The 18,669-nt window shown below is 38.8% G+C and overlaps 1 protein-coding gene across 1 annotated transcript in view; it reads right to left on the minus strand.

The window, feature by feature from the left end:
- The window catches only part of astn2 (astrotactin 2), a 455,595-nt gene that overhangs the window by 327,841 nt on the left and 109,085 nt on the right, over positions 1 to 18,669 (minus strand). The gene's annotated exons all lie outside the window — the stretch shown is intronic.

Raw genomic sequence — 18,669 nt, forward strand, 5'->3', positions numbered from 1 at the left:
ACAACAAATACACATATATTAGACCTGCACTGTTAATCGTCAAGAGATATCAATCTGGATTCAAACACCCACGTGATCTTATTACTAAATTACAATGATTCGGCTCTCTCTATTAAACCTTTGACAAGTACAATCACAGCAAAACATTCAAATAGGAATGAAACAGCTTCACAAACTGTTTTCAACCACACAATATCATGTTATCACATGATTATCACAGAAGTACTCAAAAAGTTTATAGTTCAGATATAAACACTGATGTCTATGGTAGCGATCAAAATAGAGCAAAATTACCTTTTAAAAGCAACTTGAAGCTTGAAATAAAGATTGTGTCGTTACATCGTTACACCAGTAGATGGCGACAAGTGACTGTTAAAAAACGTATTTGCCATTGAATCATTCGTTCAAGAGATTCATTCAAATACACTGATTAATCCAGTAATGAAACAAATGAAGTCTTTATGAGTGAGTCATTGAATCATTCACTCAAACCGATTTTTTTTTTTTAAATAATTCAAATTAATGAAATTATTTTAAATAGACTGCAACTATTAACATTTTGTCAGAACCTCTAGTAAATTACATGTTATTTTGTTTAGAATCATGGGAGAATCGTGATATCTATTTCTTTTTTAAAGTGTGTGTATTTTATGTTTATGGTTTATTTTGTTTATTATATATATATACAATATATATATATATATATATATATATATATATATATATATATATATATATATATAGTGGTGATATTGCATTATCACCACTGCCTTCAACAGAGCCTAACCTGTACTGAGTATTCATTTATTAGGGGATTAGGATTGACCAACACTAGTAAAAAGTGCTTATGTTTAATGTCTTCAACCACACTTTTAGTCTTTATTTACGTCAAACAAAATGAACATTGGCTTCGGGATTCAGAGCTTTTCCTCCTGCCACTTTCAGGCCATCTGTGCTTCATAAAATCTCTCAAAGTAAAAAGGGCAGCAATATTCCTAACTAACCTTCCATCATCCAATAATCTTCTTTCCCCTGCAGCCCCGTCTCCCAGTTCCCTGAACTCCTGGTCTCCATCGGTAACCATTGCCATGGTAACCATGCAGACGGTGGAAAGGTAAGTGGAAGTCGAGCCGCAGGCTTTGGCAATCGTAAATACACGAGACTCGGCCAAGAAAAAAATATGACTGCAGTGTCACAAATGTATGACAGGTAAAAACATGGATCTTTGTTTTTTTTTTCTAAATCACTGTCAAATGCATTTAAAAGCTAGCGGGTTTAATTTAAAGGAAAGCAGATTGCACTGACTGCCTCGGATTCCGGAGTCTTATTCTGTTTTTGACAAGAAAAATACACATATTTAATTTGCTCATGATTCATCCATCAAGTGCTGCACAGTCAAATATTGGCATTCAGAAAAGAGCCATTTATTGTGTGCCAGTCATGGATGGTGATCATAGACGATGACATGAGATGGCAGGCCTGCTTTATGCAAAGCATGATGGGAAGAGAGAAACAAAGCCCAACGGACAGGGTGACAAGATCAATGAAACAATCTAATTAAACTGAATGAATGAATGAATGAATGAATGAATGAACGAATGAACGAAAGAACGAACGAACGAACGAACGAACGAACGAACGAACCAATCAATCAATCAATGAATCAATGAATGAATCAATGAATGAATGAATGAATGAATGAATGAATCAATCAATCAATCAATGAATCAATCAGTGAATCAATGAATCAATGCATTGATGAAGTTTGGCATCTGTAAGATTTTTTTTAAAAGAAGTCTCTTCGGCTCACCAAGGATACATTTATTTAATCAAAAATATAGTAAAACAGTTAAATATTTTTACAATTTAAGGTAGCTGTTTTTTTATGTGAATATATGTTAAAATGCAATTTATTCCTGTGATCAAAGCTGAATTTTCAGCATCATTACATTATTGTCACATGATCCTTCAGAAATCATTCTCTAATATGATGATTTGCTACTCAAGAAACATTTATGATTATCATCAATGTTGAAAACAGTTGCACTGCTTCATATTTTTTGTGAAAACCATGATGGATTTTTTTTTTTTTTTTAAGATTCACTGATGAATAGTTCAAAAGAACTGCATTATTTGAACAAAAAATATTTTGTAACGTCATAACAGATTAACTCTAAAAACAGTCAATTTAATTGCAGAATAAAATTATTATTTCTAAAAAAGAAAAAAAAAATCTTACTGACCCCACACTTTTGAACGGTAGTGCTTAACTGACATAAAAAATAATGTAAAAAAAAAAAAGGCTTCATGTTCTTTATGCAAATTGCAAGACAATTATTATTTTTGTCTTAATACGGTGTGAAATGGCAGCCGGACACGTGTTCATAAGACTCACCCAGAGCCAGTCACGTTGCTTGTTTGTGTTCTGCTGGTTACGCCACATCTGAGGTCTGTGCGTGTTGTGTTTCTGAAGCATTGCCCTATGGTTTGTTGTGGAGCAGATCTGTGACAGGTAAATTAAAGTGCGGAACATTCAATCTGCCAAAATATGCAAATGTATTCTAACTTTAGGGCGCGCATTAAGTTTGTTTGTCTCCTCGAGAAAATTATGTGTTATGCTCAGTTCATCCGCACCAAGCAGTTTGCAGTTTCATGCCCATTAATCCACAAACAGAGACAAAAGAACATAGCGGCAAAGCAAATCAGTGATTTAATTAATATTTCATTAAGATAGCATGGGCAAAAATCTATGAGCGTACAAGACGACGCATACGAGCGACGGTTAAATCAAAGATTGTGACACAGAGATATTATAATTGACTCATATTTTTTATGGTTTGTTTATAGTACAACACAGCCGTGCTGAAATATTGCCTGGGAAGAAATGGAGAGAAGGAACAAACTCCATTATATTCTGTTGATGTGTGGAGCTACGAAGGTCTCATATCGAAAACTGTCAAGCCTTGTGCGATGAATAAAGCTTCTGAATAGGAAATGAGAAATTCAAAAGCAGGAGAAGGTTGACAATCAATCAAAGCCCTCTGAAGCATTACTAAAGCCCCTTCTGGAGCTCACCGAACACTGCGCTGATCACTGACTGTTACGGTCCAGTCATGAAACAACAAAGCTATAAATGGATAGTTCACTAAAAACTGTAAATTCTGTCATCATTTGTCGCCCTCATGCATGTTCATGCAGATCTTTTCCATAAAACAAAATGTGCAAAAAGCCCTGTAAAAGCATCATAAAAGTATTTGACACTATTAAGGGCTCAATATTATGGAAGCTCGTTTCCGCCACAGAATAAAACATTTTAAAAGATAAGTGCAACTTTTTATCTCACCATTGCCAGTTTACATCTCGCAATTCTGAGAAATATAATATGTTTAAAAGTCAGAATTGCATGATATAAACTCGCAATTGTGTGTTATAAAGTCAGAATTGCGAAATATAAACTCGCAATTGTGAGAAAAAAAAGTCAGAATTGTGAGATAAAAAGTGGCAATTCCCTTTTTTATTTTTTATTCAGTGGCGGAAACAAGCGTCCATACAATATATTTCAAGAGAAATAGGTGTGACATCATTCCGCTCAAAATCACGCCAAAACGAAGTTCGTTTCCGGAAACGAACTTTCCGGAAAATTTCGCTTTGGCCTGTAAACACCTTTGAACTACCAACCGTGGTGATGATGTAATAGGTGGGCGTGGCTCTGAAGCTCCACCTTCTTTGACATGTAAAACACCGGAGAGCTGCTTTATAGTAGAAAATGAAGTTGCAATTCAAATTGAAAGTGATAGTTTGTTTCATGTTTAATACTGTAAAACTGCTGCTTTAAAGCAAGCTGTTGTGTAAAGTGGTTTATAAATTGACCGTGACGAGATTTGACGTGACTGGAGCATGTGCAAACATAAGCACATCGCTATGATCAGATGCTTTCTTAACTGCTATTTTCTCACTGTTTTTCTGTGTGTTTATTTTGTTATTAAGAAACACCATTCTCATCATCGTGGACGTGTCGAGATGTTCGTTAACAGTATACTGTTGTAAAGATATTTCAAACTTCTTTTTACTCCTAAGCTTCACCTTTTTTTCAGATTTTTGCAGCCCAAAATGACTGAATATGATGTGCTGGTTTACAGTAAAAACCCACCAATAACCGTTGTGGTTAATGCGTTTTAGTGACAGTGCAATCTATATATATATATATATATATATATATATATATATATATATATATTATTTATTTTATACTGCAATTGATTGTGGATATAAAAATGTGCACATCCAGTAAATAATGTAATTACACTTATCACATAAGTATATATAAAGTATATAAATATTCACAGATGATTTTGAAGAGTGAATATCGCTTTTCCCCCTCAGATATTTTTTTTTAAATAAAAAAATAAAAAAACAAGACAACATTCAAAGTGTTGCATATAATGTGCCAATTTGTATAATTTGCATTAATGCTTACGTTCACAAGATTTCAAAATCCAAGAAGGACTGTCATCATAATATGCTGACATTGAAGTTATTTTTCCATAGCTCACAATCTCATTTGTCTTTGCATATTTAACCATATGAAAAAAAGACTTTATTAGATGACGACTTAAATCTCCCTTTGTACAAAGCTACTCTATCACAAAATGTTATTGTCCATTTCTGAGCTTAACAGAATCATTCACTTTCATTATATGTATAAAAAAGCATGATATTTTGTGTTCTACGTAAGGAAATCATACATATTTTGGCTTAACTAACCATTTAATATCAACTATCAAATGTGAGAAACAGAACAACCTATTACAGAATATAAAATACTTGGTCTCATGTGAACTAGTACAAAGCCCCTGACATCAGGATTAAAATTAATATTTCATACTGCAATGATTAGCTGTAAATCCAGTTAAATATTAATTTGCCCCGTAGATATTGCACATATATAATCACTGTGCTTTAACTATATTCACACAGGGTTTTATAAAGGAGCGTTTGTTAAAAACGAGAAAAAAAAACAAAAAAACTAACCAATTAAAAACACCAGGACACCACGAGGGACTCGTTTCCCAGAAACACCTTGAGCGAAACCAACCCGACACTATTTGAGTTGATCCAAACACACAGTTAAAAAAGTGCACTGTGACATTCATTTCCAGAATCATCGTAACATACACTTCCTAAAAGTAATTTGCCTATCAATAAGCAAAAAATGAAGTACTTGGCATTCGAACGGAGAATCTTAACACTTGCAAATTACTCCGGACTCGATACAACAGATTTATCCGACCATCCAATAATGGTCCTGCATAATAATTAAGCTCATTTGCAATTTAACTTGTTTGGCTTTCGCTCGCTGTCACCTCCACAAAACACATGCATACACAGTGGCCGCAGTTTTGCTGAAATGTGAGCTCCAGAAACCCGTTTCTCAGACCCTTTGGAGAGATCCTGGTACATCTGAGCCAAGCCAGAACTGTTCTGTCCCGCCGCAGGGCTTCGCTGTGTAATGTCAGGCTATACGGGTCCCGCTGTTCTCTCTACATATGGTGGGCCGTTGTGTAAAGAGATCCACTCTATCAAGCTCCATCTCTGGCCCAGTACATGCTAATGATGTTTAATTAGGCAGTTACACCTGTTTGTCCCTTCTGTGCCATTGACACGCTCCTGCATTCGGGATATACAGCTGATGTTGCGAGTTTGCAGAAAGAAAAAGATTCTGTGAGGTAAAGTTTGGTTATATAAAGGTTATTTAAGTGACTTTGAGCGTGGCGCATGGTTGTTGGTGCCAGACGGACGGTCTGAGTGTTTCAGGAACTGCTGATCTACTGGGATTTTCACACACAATCATCTCAAGGGTTTACAGAGAATGGTCCAAAAAAGAGAAAATATCCAGTGAGTGAAAATGTCTGGCTGATGTCAGAGGAGAAAGGCCAGACTGGTTCAGCTGATAGAAAGGCAACACTAACTCAAATAAACACTCAAGGTCTCGAATATACAGCCGAGGTCTGCAGAAGAGCATCTCTGAACACACAACACGTCCATCCTTAAAGAAGCAGAAGAAACACACCGGTGTCACTCCTGTCAGCTGAGAACAGCAAACCGAGGCTAAAATTCACACGAGCTCACCAAAACTGGACAACAGAAGATTGGAGAAGCGTCGTCTGGTCTGAAGAGTCTGGATTTCTGCTGCAACGTTCAGAATTTGGTGTAAACAACGTGAAAGCATGGATCGTCCTGCCTTGCATCAGCGGTTCAGGCTGTTGCTGGTGTGAGCAACACTTCTGAATGGTAGTGTAAACATGTTCATCTTCTCTTAATCATGACGTTTTATGAGTAAATGAGCACTCATCCTGTATGCTATTGGTTGTCAAAACTGTATTATAAAAGAATCAGTTAATGAACACACCATTCTGGACATGTCATGAGTGTAATAACATCTCGATGGAGAGTAAACCGCTCTAGAAATGCTTGAAGGAAAATAAAGAAAGGAACGCATCTGTCCCTGTGTGTCATGATGGACCCGTCTCTCACGGCATCATCAATATTCACGAATGCCTACTTGTTAACAAGGATGGAAAAAAATGGAAACACTTTACTTGAAGCCTTTATATATAATGCATTATAAAAGTATTTTTAAAGCGTTAATTATGCCTTGTAATGTATCATTGAATGCATTGCGTGAGCTCATGAATAATTTTAACATCAGCTATAATACTTATCAATTCATTGTTACTTCTTTAGAAAGATAATGCATTAAAACACATGACAAACAACCGATTTGGGCAATCTGGAAATATTTTAATGCATTTAAACTTTGGTTACAATTATTGCTGAAAAGATTCAGTGCATTACAATGCAAATTATGAATACCTTAATACATAAAGTCTTCAAGTAAAGATGCTTTTGAGTTTTCAAATCTCGCTAACCTTATTGAAAACAGCACCGTACACTAGACTAGTAGTTTGATGGCGTCTGATGGACACCAGACCGGTTTGCTCTGGTCAGGTCAATCAGATATGATAGTTTTAGTGAGGTTTGGGACACGTTTCAGTTGGTCAGACCGCGAGACCAGAGAAAACCTGCTGCTCAAATATAATAATAATAATAATAATAATAACCCTTATTTTCTATAGCGCCTTTAAATGTACATCTCAAAGCGCTGTACAGAAACAATTAAAACAGCAAAGATACAGCACACAAAGACATAACACACTGTAAAATAAACTTAAAAGACAATAAATCAATTAAAATCTAACCTAAAAAAATGAGTTTTAAGCTGTGATTTAAAAATACCAAAAGATTTAGCTTGCCTAATCTCAATCGGTAGAGAATCCCAAAGTTTTGGAGCTAATGAAGAAAAAGCCCTGTCTCCCATTAATCTTAAACGAGTCGAGGGAACAGTTAAAAGACCAGTTTCCGAAGAACGAATATCACGTTTTAGAGTATATGGAGTTAAAAGCTCGGTCAAGTATTGAGGTGCCAACTAACACTGAACAAGGCATTACAGTAATCGATACGGGAAAACACAAAAGTGTTTATCAATCTCTCAGCAATAGTAAACGACAGCATTGGACGCAATCTGGCAATATTTCTAAGATGGAAGAATGACATTTTAACAGTATTCAGAACATGTGGCTCAAATCAGTCAAGACCAGCAAACGTTAGGCTGGATGCTGCTATATCGTTAAAAACATAACCTAGACATACCGATATGAATGCTCCTAATATTTGGAAGATGAGTTTTGAACTTTTGAAACCTCTTCAGTAATACAACGCTGAAGAGTAATTAACAATTAGTGAACTCGTTTGGGTTGTTCCCTGAAGTGCTTCGGGGTAGATCAGAAAGATGAATCGCTTGAGTTTTCACTCTGATCTTCTGCAATACACGATGGTTTAGATTTGCATGTGCAATTATTAATGGTTTGTAATCTCAATGCTTTATTGCAAAGCTCACTAAACGGTTGGGCAGTATTGCTCTCGGGCAATGTAATAACATTCAATCCAATTGACACATCAATAAGTGCAGATCAATAACCATCCAACAGCACGCTAATAAATGATCCTCTCCTTCCAAGAACTCTTGCTTTGAATTGTCCTTTCCGGTTGCCAATAAGATATTCATGCCAAAGTGTCTTTGTGGAGCCAATTGTTTTGTTCATCCAGTCTCAATATCAGCCTCAAATTAGTGTCAAGATTAAAGAAGGGATTGAAACACCTCAAGGGAACCTTATGTGTCAGCAATAAAGCAATCGTGACATTGAACTACTAAACACTAATGATTGAACTGTGCCCATCAGTTCATTTAGACGTACTCTGTGCATGATTTTAACACCCGATATAATAGAAATTAGGCAAATCAGATGAAAACAAAAGCATTCAATGCAGTTTGTGTGGTAACATTTTCCATTTCATTTTATACTCCCCCTGTGGTGGAAATCCAGCTTTTAATGTTGTTTATGTGTCTATGTGGTGTTTTTAATATGCTTTAAGACAAACCATGTGTAAATTCATAAGTCGACAGCATTGCTGAGTATTTCCTCCTTAAAACTGCAGTGAACCAAAGACAGTCTCAAAAACACGCTTTGAAATCGCTGGTGTTTCTGACGTCACAAACTACCTTGTAACCAATCAGATCAACGTGTGATCGTCAACCAGTGGATCTCTGAGCTGAGTGAGTGAGTGGAGGCGGGGCTCATTTGCATATTCATATAACCACGCATACTAAATGAGGCAAGGGTGTCAAGTTATAGGCTATTCAAAGTATTTTAAGTCATGAAGAATCTTTTTTTTTAGAAAACATTTTAAATATGTCATTTTGGTGATCAAAGATGAGTTTTAAGGGATACAATTGACTAAACAGGGACATTAAAGTACTGGTAAGTTTGTAGTGTTTTATTAGTTTTTTTTATTTTATTTTTATTCATTTTTATTTTATGATTTAATTTTATGAGTTTTTTTTTTTTCAATAACATTTATTTTAGTTATTTTAGCACATTAAGTTCAACTAAGTCCTTGGCAAATTGAATAATTTTTTTTTTTATTATTGTTTCATAATTATTTTTTAAATATTTAACATTTCTTGAACGTGACAAAAATGTATCACTGTTGATTCATGAAGGTACCTGCATGTGTAAACTGGTTTGAGGGGCATAAGACACAACTGTTCTTGCTTTGCACTAAAACTTGACTTGTTTCGCTGCACAGATTTGACCATAAGATGAACATCCATGCTACTGTGTGTACCGCAGAGCCCCAGTGAGTATCTCCACATCTCATTTGTGTCTGTCAGTACAGAAACAGGCCGTGTAATCAAGCTCTGATGCAATGTAAACACTGGCTTGCAATATTGTGTTTAGATGCTGAAAGCACCCCTGTAGCAATAAAGCAACTGAATCCAGGTCACAATTAAAAACAGCAACTCTACCAACTCACTGGAAGAAAGTGTAATGTAACTTACATCTTTAAGATGTAACTGATCTGGAGACCAGATGTGTTGTATGATCACATTCAGTCTTAAAGTCCCCCTGTGGTGTAAATCCAGCTTTTAATGTTGTTTATATGTCTATATGGTGTTTTTAATATGCTTTAAGACAAAGCATGTGTAAATTCATAAGTCGACACCATTGCTGAGTATTTCCTCCTTAAAACTGCAGTGAACCAAAGACAGTCTCAAAAACACGCTTTGAAATCGCTGGTGTTTCTGACGTCACAAACTACCTTGTAACCAATCAGATCAACGTGTGATCGTCAACCAGTGGATCTCTGAGCTGAGTGAGTGAGTGGAGGCGGGGCTCATTTGCATATTCATAGAACCGCGTATACTAAATGAGGCAAGGTTGTCGAGTTATATTCAAGATATTCTAAGGCATGAAGATTTTTTTATCAATTAAAAACGTTTAAATATGTCATTTTGGTGATCAAAGATGAGTTTAAAGATTTCAAAACTATAATGTAGCATCAAATTATGACTGTAAATAAATTGCCTTAATGTGGGATTTTTTATGATTTGTTTTCCACAGACAGCAGTGCTGGTAAAAGTGATGAAGATACCCATACAGAAATGTAATATATGGCATACATTGCGCTATATCAAGAGGATTTTACTGTGTCACATTTATGTCAAATTTATGTAATTAATATACTATGCATGTACTGTATATCAAAAGTCATATATGCATGTATATAAATAATTATCTATAAGACATATGTCAAACATGTATTACATACATAAACATGCATATCTGTATAGGATTGATACAGTATGTCAATATCTAAAATGTCTAATAGGCTTCATATATGATTATTTAATATTACAACAAATTTCAAATATGTAGATTTGATTTATGCACATACATTATATATGTGCGTGCTTATTATGCTCTCATGTTCATATCTGCCACTGGCTACATGCATGACTCATTAGACACTGTTTGATATTCACGATGACATTGCGCATTCATAAGACGGAACACACGGTAAGGCACATCGACTATTACATGGAGGACAATTAAAGTGTAATTGGCTCAAACTTTAATAGAATAATTAAAGGTGTCCATGCAGTGCATTAGTTCACCTCATGCCAGGCAGCGCATTAATCTCTGAGCCTTTGCTTCTGAGCCAGACCTTCAGTTTAATAGGCTCTGTGTGCTTATCTGTGCCTTACCCACGATGCATCTGCATGAGTAGTTTCATCTACACTGCACAATGCAACACAACAGCTTATTTTATTGGATATCAAGAGACTAATCTGGTCAAATTAAGGCTATTATTATACATTACTGACCCAGGTTTTGTGAGATTCATCTTATCGATGATGCTATAATAATGAAGGCTAAAACTGATATGGCCATCTATTCTGTAAGACTGCGCTCAGTTTAGGTTGTAAGCTATTAATAAAAAAAAATAAAAAAAATGCATTTTACTCAGACCGGCAGGATGCTGTTAGCTGAAATATGGATTTTATTGGGCTCAGTGACATTCATGAACTATCTGGGAATTAAATTGGGCTAAAAGTCTGTAAGGCTAGACCTTAAGAAAGGTCATTTAAGAACATCCAGACTGATAGAGCTTCCATTCACTCCAGGCAGGACAGGTCAGCCATTTGTGCCATATCTCTGGGTCCTGTACCCATAAATAACAGATGCCACAGCATGCTCTAGTAATGCTGGTCCAGGGTCATGTGACCAGACACGGATCGGATCCGTTTTTAAGTGGCATTCACAAAATGTAAAAACATCTAGAATGGATCAGAGCACAAGGGTTGAGATGCATTTTAACTTGACATTTCATCTTAAAAGCGTAACACTCGTGATGTGAGATGCTGAAAGAAATAGAAAAACAGGACAAATGTGTTTTGGTGAATAGAAGTGTGTTTGCGTGCGTGTATTTCCTGTCATACTTGCGTCGTGTCCACCGAGTGATGACAGACATGACAAAAGACTCATCAGCAGGAATGAAGTGACCTGTGCAGACTCTTCTGTGACTGACAGCGTCCTTGTCTTCATTTGACAACATGTAAAAGAATATCGCTTGGGATAAAGAGAGATTACGCCACTGTTTATGACAGATTGAAGGCTATTAGCAGCCACATTTTACTGGAACACTGCTTGTCCTCTGAGTGAACTCCAATTCATGTCATTATGTCCACAAGTACAGCATAACTGTTGTTTGTAAATCAATATCTTCTGTTGTTCCATCTGAGCAGCTTTTGTCTATGATTTCCATTGTTACTGGTAGATGTACAGGTACTAATACACAATCACACAGTTTTCACTCGCGGTTCCCCAGACATGTCGTTCTCTCAGTGAGATGAGGTAATTATGTTTGGTATCCTCTCCCAGGAAGTTTTGTTTAATACATGTCGCCATCAGTGTGGCTTTCATCTGTGACAGTTATTAGTTAGGAATAAGTGTTAACCATTTAAGTCTCTCTCTAAATGTGACCTGTTGTAAGGCCAAGGGGCTTCATATAACCCATCATCATCATCATCATCATCATCATCAGAAAGAGAGATAATGCAAGGATTGTTTGGTTATTGCTTATTAAATCTTGCATTCGGTCAAATTTCTGCATGAACAAACAAAAGCAGGAAATGTAAATGTTCTTACACTGCAGCATATGGAGGGTGAGTCAAGTTGCAATGATTCAATTTGATTTCATCAGTGGATAGGTTTATATAACACTTATTTCTGCACAATTAACCGTTTTAAAATATGAGAGATGTTTACATGTGCAAAACTCGACGCTAGGGTGTTATGGGTGTTTGCTATGGTGTTGCTATGTGGTGGCCAGGTTAAGTGCTTTTTAACAAGTGTTTTTAGGCTGTTCTGGGTGGTTGCTAGGGTGTTGCTATTGGGGATGGTAAGGTTGATGGGTGTTTTTTTACACATTGCTGTGTAATGTTGTTAAAATATTGTCTTAAACTAGCTCATTGTTGTTTATTGTTCATTGACTACTATTACTGTGCCATTCATGGGTTTATCTTCATCACCAAAAGTGTACATATTGAGAGTTTAGGGAGTGGTTACTGTAACAGGCTGAGAGTTTGGGGTGCGGCTACTGTAACAGACTGAGAGTTTGGGGCGTGGCTACTGTAACAGGCTGGGAGTTTGGGGAGTGGCTACTGTAACAGACTGAGAGTTTGGGGCGTGGCTACTGTAACAGGCTGGGAGTTTTTGGTGTGGCTACTGTAACAAGCTGAGAGTTTGGGGCGTGGCTACTGTAACAGGCTGGGAGTTTGGGGCGTGGCTACTGTAACAGGCTGGGAGTTTGGGGCGTGGCTACTGTAACAGGCTGGGAGTTTGGGGCGTGGCTACTGTAACAGGCTGGGAGTTTGGGGCGTGGCTACTGTAACAGGCTGAGAATTTGGGGCGTGGCTACTGTAGCAGGCTGAGAGTTTTTGGTGTGGCTACTGTAACAAGCTGAGAATTTGGGGCGTGGCTACTGTAACAGGCTGAGAGTTTGGGGCGTGGCTACTGTAACAGGCTGGGAGTTTGGGGCGTAGCTACTGTAACAGGCTGGGAGTTTGGGGCGTGGCTACTGTAACAGGCTGGGAGTTTGGGGCGTGGCTACTGTAACAGGCTGAGAATTTGGGGCGTGGCTACTGTAGCAGGCTGAGAGTTTGGGGCGTGGCTACTGTAACAGGCTGAGAGTTTGGGGCGTGGCTACTGTAGCAGGCTGAGAGTTTGGGGTGTGGCTACTGTAACAGGCTGGGAGTTTGGGGCGTGGCTACTGTAACAGGCTGAGAATTTGGGGCGTGGCTACTGTAGCAGGCTGAGAGTTTGGGGTGTGGCTACTGTAACAGGCTGGGAGTTTGGGGCGTGGCTACTGTAACAGGCTGAGAGTTTGGGGCGTGGCTACTGTAACAGGCTGGGAGTTTGGGGTGTGGCTACTGTAACAGGCTGGAAGTTTGGGGTGTGGCTACTGTAACAGGCTGGGAGTTTGGGGCGTGGCTACTGTAACAGGGTGGGAGTTTGGGGCGTGGCTACTGTAACAGGCTGAGAGTTTGGGGCGTGGCTACTGTAACAGGCTGAGAGCTTGGGGCGTGGCTACTGTAACAGGGTGGGAGTTTGGGGCGTGGCTACTGTAACAGGCTGAGAGTTTGGGGCGTGGCTACTGTAACAGGCTGGGAGTTTGGGGTGTGGCTACTGTAACAGGCTGGGAGTTGGCAGGCAGGCTGATTGGTTTATTTCACGTTACGCCCAAACCACACCTATGAATAATGAAGCTACTTCAGACCAACCCCTTCTAGATTTGCGCCGGGCGCAAGAGTCATTTATCCCGGGCGTGGCTACTGTAGCAGGAGGAGAGTTTGGGGTGTGGCTACTGTAGCAGGCAGAGAGTTTGGGGCGTGGCTACTGCAACAGGCTGAGAGTTTGGGGCGTGGCTACTGTAACAGACTGAGCGTTTGGGGTGTGGTTACTGTAACAGGCAGAGAGTTTGGGGCGTGGCTACTGTAACAGGCGGAGCCAGGTGTTGTTTAGCCGCTGTGGGACCATGACTGGTGTGTTACATAGGAAAAGACATTCAGCATCTGTTACAGAAGTGCAAGCCAAAATTCACTGCATTTAGACCTTCACAGTGTAGACAGGTCATGAACACATCAAAGCGAACGTGACATTGTGATGCAACATCCTTACATTTCTTTACTATCACTTTTGATCAATTTAATGTATTTTTTTCTGCATACAAGTATTAATTCTTACTGTATTTAAATTGTTACTGACCACAAACTTTTGACTGGTAGGTCTATAGAAATCTTTCAGCATTTTTATCTGAAATCAAAAGTGTAAGCATCTCCTCTGTCTGTCTGTCTGTCTTATGTCTGTCTGTCTGTCAAGATGAATAATTTGCGGAATCTTTCATGAAGTGTGTGACCAGAAAAATGCCAAAGTTGAACACGTAAGACTACGTCTTAGATCAAAATTTGCATGAGCAATAGTAATAGTGATGCCTGCCTTAGCAAACACCACTGAGTGTCAAATAAGGACAGAGTCATTAATAATGTATAGGGTACATTCAGGCGGGTGTTTGTGTAAGGGGTCGCCGGTTCTCTATCTGTATTCCAGACACGCAGTGTACCAAATGAAGCCCTGAGGTAGAAGGTAAAGCCCAGTGTGAAAACACTGACAGAGGGAGACCACCTCCAGTGGGACACCTGATTCTATAGCCGCCGGTTTGATAAACAGCACACAAGGATGAAAAGACGAGTCAATGGTGGTCTGTTAGTGCCCTGAAGGCAGTTCCCAGAAACAGACACAACATTTCACATGCAGCGAGAGTATTCACTCTAAATGATTATGCAAAGGCGAGGGGATGCGCGGAGCATGCAGATTCAGCGCTGTGACCCGCTGGGTCCGGTCAGGAAGGAGATCTCTGGGCTGTGATGGGTGTGCAGGAGCTAATGAGCAACAGATGTAAACAACAGCTTCTGCACTATGTTTGTGCTCTGTAAAATGGGATAGGAGATCTTTAATAAAGCTAAGTTAAAACAAGACAGATGCAGACAAGCAAATGGAAATGCAAAAGCAGATCCCTTTGGGTTCAGAATGCCATGCATTAAAATGCTCAATGTTCAACCGAACAAAATGTAATTGGTGCTTGTCAATGCAAAACATGCCACAGGGCTGTGGGTGGTTGCCAGGGTGTTGCTATGTGGTTAACACAGAGGTTGCCAGTTAGTTTCTTACTGGTCCAAGGCAAAATAGGCCGATGTCAAATATTCTGGGGCTGGATTCCCGAAAATCTTCTTAAAGTCACTGTAAATTCACCAAAATTGACAATTCTAAAAGTTTTGCAGTGTTTATTATATATTATTCCAAGGGGCTGTTGAATGCTTGAATCTGACTGGTTGACAAACGTTCTAAGGGAAATGCATGGCGAAAGTAGTTCCAGGCAGGTCTTGACCGCATTACAGTTCAATATCACTTCGCCAAATGATTTCAGTTATACTTTACAGCTTACAGAACCAAAAACCACTACGACACTGACCGAGCAAATAAATATAGTAAACAATAGGATAAAACCACAAATTATTGCCACATTTTGTTTTTGCCATGTTTTATTATGTATTATGCATTTATTAAAGCACATATCTCTTTCTCACGTTCTCTCTCCCTCTCAAACACACACACACACACACACACACACACACACACACACACACACACACACACACACACACACACAGTACGGACACACATTCGTGTGTTGTCAGCACTGCCCTAGTGATTTTATCAGTAAAATAGTTTAGCAACTTAAAGGGATACTTCAAGATTTAGCATTAAGCTTTGTATTAGTAGAACACCTGTAGTATTTTCGAATTACCGCGCTTTCTACCCTTATATCCCCCTGAGACGAGAGATTTATGTATCTTTTGTCTGGAAAAAAATCCTCCGATGACGCAAAAATCGCCATTTTGCGTCATCGGATGATTTTTTTGGCCAGAGGCGAGAGACTCCAGCCAGTAGGAGGCGCTGTCCCGCATGTTCTCAACCCGCCCATAGAGGGTGGGATCTCACTCACAGAATGTACACATAGTGTCAGCCATCTTTCTTTGGAAGCTAAGCTAGCAGGCTCTTGTTCTGTGGAGAAAGCTAAGTAGTAGGGGTTACCATCCTCTTTTTCCCGGACGTCGAGATCGTCCAAAATGTCCGGGATTCAGCTTTTGCTTTCCGCAGTCGCCATTCATTGTTTACATGCACACCTTACATGAACGCTAAACAAGTAATCGGTTGATGTGCGTTTTAACATTGCTAAGAAAATTCCCGCTCCTCCGTGAGAGATACGAGACCAGTGTGTCTCACAGACGGTGCGTCTTTGACTGCAGCGCGTCCTGCTCATCAGTAATCACGCCACCGGCCTCGCGTCGTTCTCCCGCGCCCCTCAGCCTCGTCCTGCTCGCCACAGTAAACATGATGAATGGCGACTGTAGAACGCAAAAGCCGAATCCCGGACATGTTGGGCAATCACAAAATCCCGGGCAGACTCGTCACGGAGACTCACTAGTACCCTAGTCTTGTTGTTTAACTGCGCACTCTTACCGGTAGGCGTGGCTTGGGAGTGGCCTCGCAGAGCAGGGAAGCAAGTGCATTCTGGGAGTTGTTGTCTTTCATCCACTTTTCATCCATCTCAGTCTAGAAAGCTCCAAATTCAAAAATAATGTCACATTTCTTCTACATAAATGACCTATTTTAAATACACATTCATCTTTCCAGAGGTGAAGTATCCCTTTAAAAGCTTCATGACATTTCTCACTAGCGAGGTGCAGATAAACGTATTTTCGCCATTTATAGACGCTGGTCCCGGACACTGTTGAGAGACGCACAGACTGAAAGTGTAGTGTGTGTGTGAACACGTCCTGTGTATGGGCGCTCTTGTATGTGCTTAATGCTGCTGAAAATGGTCTAATAATTATAAACTTAAGATGAGGCCTATTTGACTTGTTTTTGTAGAGTTTCCACTAAGCTAAAAGTCATAAATCATGATATAAATCATAAATCATAAAAAAAGTTATAAATCATGATGCAGAATCATTGTTTAAATGATCGGTCATTAGTGTCAGTATGCTTGATGTGTCATCAATGATATTCATGATATTTCAGCCATTCTGCAATTACATGCAATATTATGCAGATTGCTCTTAAGACGTGTATGATCAAGACATTATAGAATGTTAAATCCACATATTTCCAGAGTGCAATCTGAGCACCTTGTTTAACTTGCTGATTTCTTCTCCCAGTAAACATCTCTGTAATCTCTCTACACCTGTGTGTACACACTGTGCGACTTCAAACTCATTATCTGAGTGTACCGCGGTGAGACTGTAACCTAGAGAGCAATCATTATGCTGGCACGCTAGTGTTCGCGCAACGTGACTGGCACGTATGCTAATTTAACGAGAACCACCCTCTGTTATTTCCTCATTTAAATATGCCTAACACTAAATCTGCTAGCGTTAACACATTCCTTTTGCAATGCTAAGTGTGTGATAACTTTAAACCCAGCTTGTAGACGCTGATAAAGCTATCAACATATTTGTGTTTCAACTGCACGCTCAGTGAGATTCAGAGATAATAATTCCATTACGAAAATGCTTCAATTTAGATAAGAATATTGCCATATCAATACGAAAGAGGATGAAGATTTTCACCAGATCCAAAGTGAAAGTGTAACAGTCTATCAATGCACGCAGAATGCCGACACCTCCTCCTAATTAACGGGTTTGGCTATATCGTAGCATTTCCAGACAAGACGAACCTTATTAGAGACGCTCTAGAGAAATCTGTGCTTCCATCTCACAGTAGTTGCAACAGGGACCTTTTGTGCTTCAGCGAGGTCCATGAAGAAAGGATTTACTGAATCTGCTGTGGAGGAACTTGACTGGCCTGATGCTTTTGTGTCTGAATGGGAGCAAATCCCCGTAGCCATGCTTCAACATGTAGTGAAAAAGCCAGAAGGGTGGAAGCTGTGTGTGTGTGTGTGTGTGTGTGTGTGTTTGTTTTATTTCTACATCACTGAACATAAGCATATCACTGGTCTGGGAAATTAGCAGTATGATCAGCCTCAGTCTATCTATCTGTCTATCTGTCTATATGTCTCTCTGTCTGTCTGTCTGTCTGTCTGTCTGTCTGTCTGTCTCTCTGTCTGTCTGTCTGTCTGTCTGTCTGTCTGTCTGTCTGTCTGTCTGTCTGTCTATCTATCTATCTATCTATCTATCTATCTATCTATCTATCTATATGTGTATCTATCTATCTATCTATATGTGTATCTATCTATCTATCTATATGTGTATCTATCTATCTATCTATATGTGTATCTATCTATCTATCTATCTATCTATCTATCTATCTATCTATCTATCTATCTATCTATCTATCTATCTATCTATCTATCTATCTATCTATCTATCTATCTATCTATCTATCTATCTATCTATCTATCTATCTATCTATCTATCTATCTGAAGTAGCTTCATTGTTCATAGGTGTGGTTTGGGCGTAACGTGAAATAAACCAATCAGAGCGTCATCTCACATTCCCTTTAAGAGCAGACGCGCTTTTTCTAAAGCGGATTCCTATCATATAGCGGAGATCTATCTATCTATCTATCTATCTATCTATCTATCTATCTATCTATCTATCTATCTATCTATCTATCTATCTATCT

This window comes from Scardinius erythrophthalmus (genome assembly GCF_964197995.2).
Source record: "Scardinius erythrophthalmus genome assembly, chromosome: 5".
In the NCBI taxonomy this organism is placed as follows: domain Eukaryota; kingdom Metazoa; phylum Chordata; class Actinopteri; order Cypriniformes; family Leuciscidae; genus Scardinius; species Scardinius erythrophthalmus.